The 4,039-nt window shown below is 43.1% G+C and overlaps 1 pseudogene; it reads left to right on the forward strand.

Annotated features, from left to right (window-relative positions):
* The first annotated feature begins 586 nt into the window (after nucleotides 1–586).
* On the forward strand, nucleotides 587–1,269 carry LOC118760435 (origin recognition complex subunit 6-like; annotated as a pseudogene).
* Nucleotides 1,270–4,039: the final 2,770 nt, after the last annotated feature.

The following is a 4,039-nucleotide window of genomic DNA, read 5'->3' on the forward strand; positions in this document are numbered from 1 at the left end:
AAGAACTGACATCTTAAAAACATTGAGTAGTATGTGTAGTGTTTGTTTCTGTTTTGTTTGACTTTTTTTTCATTAGAATTTTATCCTTTCTTCATATGGATAGATCTTACACGCGCTTTGTTAGATTTATACCCAATTATTTAATTCTTTAGGGTGCCAAGTAATATTGTTCTTTTTTTAAAACTTCAAATTCCAACTATGCATTGCTGGTATATAAGAAAACACCTGGCTTTTGAATAATATTAACGTTGTATCTTACATCATGACTGCTTAATAGTTATGAGGATTTTTGTTTGCTTGTTTTTCAGGGGAGGGGTATTGTTGATTCTTTGGGATTTGCAAAATAATCATGTCATTGGGTCGTCATTGGGTTCAGACTGCTGGAGCGCTTTGCCCCACACCTGTGGCTCACGGACAAAACACCTGCTGAGGTGAGGTTGTGCATGCCCTGCTAGGGACCCATCCTCACCGTGCTGGGATCTCCCGCAAGGCACACTCCCTCCCACTTGACAGGCAGTGTGGTGGTGAGAAGGAGCGCTGGGCGTGGGCAGGATTTAGGCCCAACTTCAGGGAAGACTTTCTGGCCATGGGTTCAGATGTGGAAGGCGGAGGAGTACTACAACTGTCACAGGTGATGTGTGTTGGCCTCTCTGCTCACACCAAGGAGACCAGCAAGGACTCATGTGCCCGGACCTGGCAGCTTCCTTTACGAAATACTCCTTGGACAGGACTTAATAAATTTTCTTGTTGAAACAAGAAGATGTATCAGAGCTGTCTTAAATCTTTTAAGTGTTTACTGGGCCTGAATTCAAATCTTGGAATCAGAGACCTAGCAGTACAGTTGAGCTAGAAGCAGTGAACATGATTTCAAAGTTACTGCTATGAATCCCGTCTTCCCCAGACACAGCGAGTGGACCCTGACTTGTCCAGGCTGCTTTTCATCACTACCGCAGTACTTTGAACGTACTCGATTCTAAAGCCGAAAGTGGATAAGAACAAAACGATAGCTGCATCGAGTGTAAAAAAAAAAAAAAGCCATATTTGATAGATTCTGTAAACAGAGAACCTGGAGGTTTAGCTAATCCACCACAGGGGGAAAAAAATACAACACAAAACAGAAAACAGTAGTTGAATTGCCAGCAAACAGAGAAGACGATAGAGACCTCACACAAACCACAGCCACGGGACAATCTGACACAGGATTATGAGCAATGGGTAAGCAGGGTTTGGGAAAATGCTGCCATTGCTCAAAAGGCTGGAACAGAGTGACTTGTGTCCAGACTGGCTTGTGTTGCCTACAACAAGATCCAAGGGCTCTGGAGTTTAGTTTGACTTTTATAACAATCACCCTGCAACTACTGCCATAAAAGTAGAGAAGCTAACACGAGGGCTGACGTCTGGGCAGTGGGCTGCCCGTTAACATGCGGGAGTGATGACTGGGTCAACCACGATCCCTCCCTGGGCCTTGTCTCTGCCAGGTCTGTGCTCCACCACGAAAAAAAAATTTGGAGCCATTTTGCTTTTTTTGTTTTCTGTTGTTTGTTTTATTTTGTTTTTAAAGCTAAGGCAGTGTTCTGTCCTATCTGTGCTGTGAAATATGTGCTGAATGGATCCTCACAGATTGCATTGAGGTCTTCGATAGGCTTTTTGATTTGACTAAATCAATGTATTGTACAGACTAAGTTAATAAATGTTATTCTTTTTTTAAAGATCTGTTTATTTTTATTGGAAAGTCAGATACACAGAGAGAAGGAGATACAGAGAGGAAGAACTTCCGTCTGTTGGTTCACCCTCCAAGCAGCCGCAATGTCTGGAGCTGATTCTATCCAAAACCAGGAGCCAGGAGGTTCTTCCAGGTCTCCCACATGGGTACAGGGTCCTAATGCTTTGGGTCATCCTTGACTGCTTTCCCAGGCCACAAGCAGGGAGCTGGATGGGAAATGGAGCAGCTGAGATACGAAACAGAGCCCATACGGGCTCCGGATGCATGCAAAGGCAAGGGCTTTAGCTGCTAAGCTACTGCACCAGGCCTGTGTTATTTTACATATTTTTAAAAAGTCATATTGTTTGCAAACACAAATAGTTTTATTTCACCCATCCTAGTATATCTATCTTATTTCCTTGTCATGCCTTATTACATTAGCTAGGACTTCCAGAATGATATCAAACAAGAGTGATGACAGCAGGCATCCTTGTCTTGTACCTGACCTTGGTGGCAAAGCTTCTGGTTTTTCACCAGAAAGTATGGTACTAGCTGCAGCCTTTTTATGACTGTTCTTTTTTTTTTTTTTTTTTTTTAAGATTTATTTATTTTTATTGGAAACTAGATTTACAGAGAGAAGGAGAGAGAGAAAGATCTTCCATTCACTGGTTCACTCCCCAAGTATCCACAACGACCGGAGCTGAGCCTATCCAAAGCCAGGAGCCAGGAGCTTCTTCTGGGTCTCCCACATGAGTGCAGGACCCCAAGGCTTTTGGGCCGTCCTCGACTGCTTTCCCAGGCCACAGGCAGAGAGCTGGAAGGGAAGTAGAACAGCCTGGCACGAACCAGTGCCCATATGGGATCCAGGCACATGCAAAGGGAGGACTTTAGCCACTAGGCTGTAGCGCCAGGCCCAGTGACTGTTTTTTAGCTATGTTTTTCAAGTCAGGATTTTTTTCCTAAGTTTTCTTTTGGCGGTTTTAGACTTACAGAATAGTTCCAAGTATAGTGCAAACAATGTTTATATACTTTCCACCTATATTCTTCAAATGTTGACATTGTACCACACTTGTTTATTCTACTCTGTTCCTCCTTTGACTCATATGAAGGGTCTTCAGTTTATGGAAATATGTGTTATGAGAAAAAGGGATTAAGATGCTACTTGAGACATTTACTTCCCATATCCAAGTGCCAATTCAAGTCTCACTGAATGCATTTCCAGTCCAGCTTCCTGCTAATATGCACCCTGAAAGAAGCCGACGGTGGCTCAAGCAATTGAATCCTTCCTGTGGGAGACACAAATTGAGTTCATTCTCCTGAATTCCTTCTGGCTGTGACTGGCCCAGCTCTGGTTGTTGTTGGAAATGAAGCAATAGATGAAATCTCTCTCTTTCTCTGCCTTTCAAATAAAATGAAAATAAATAAAGCTTAATTTGAGAAAGAAGAAAAAGCTATGCATGGATTTAAAAAGTGTATTAAACTCATCTTTTTAATTTTTTTCTGAAACCTTTTAAAAACTATCCCCATATATTTGTCCCCCTGAACCAACTGACAGGGAAAGACATGATGCCTTAAAAGATCAGAAAGAAAAACATTCTTGAGGCTACAGGTAAAGTCAGTGTGTGTGATGCTGTCATCCCATATGGGCACTAGTTCCGGTCTTCAGCTGCTGTTTCCAATCCAGCTCTGTCCTAATGCACCTAGGAAAGCAGCAGAGGATGGTCCAAGTACTAAGATTCTTGCAATCATGTGGGAGACCGTGATGAAGCTACTGGTTCCTGACCCAGCCCTGCATGTTTCAGACATTTGGAGAGTAAACTAGAGATGGAAGATCTCTCTGCCTCTCCCCCTGTCTATATGTGTCTGTTTTTCAACTAAATAAATAACATATTTAAAAACACCTTATTTTATTTGGTTGAAAGGCAGTGCAACAGAAATAAAGGGAGAGACAGGGAGAGAGATCCATTTTGGTTCATTCCCAAATGGTCGTAAAGACCAGCCAAGGGCCCTGTGCAATAGCCTAGTGGCTAAAGTCCTTGCCTTGCATGCACCGGGATCCCATATGGGCACCGGTTCTAATCCCGGCAGCCCTGCTTCCCATCCAGTTCCCTGCTTGTGGTCTAGGAAAGTGGAAGAGGATGACCCAAAGCCCTGGGACCCTGCATTGTGTGGGAGACTCTGAAGAGTCTCCTGGCTCCTGGCTTTGGATCATCTCAGCTCCTGCCATTCGACCACTTGGGGGTGGATCAGCAGACGGAAAATCTTTCTCTCGGTATCTCTTCCTCTCTGTATATCTGACTTTCCAATAAAAATAAATAACTCTTTTTAAAAAAAGTA

This window comes from Ochotona princeps, chromosome X, assembly GCF_030435755.1.
Source record: "Ochotona princeps isolate mOchPri1 chromosome X, mOchPri1.hap1, whole genome shotgun sequence".
Classification (NCBI taxonomy): Eukaryota; Metazoa; Chordata; class Mammalia; order Lagomorpha; family Ochotonidae; genus Ochotona; species Ochotona princeps.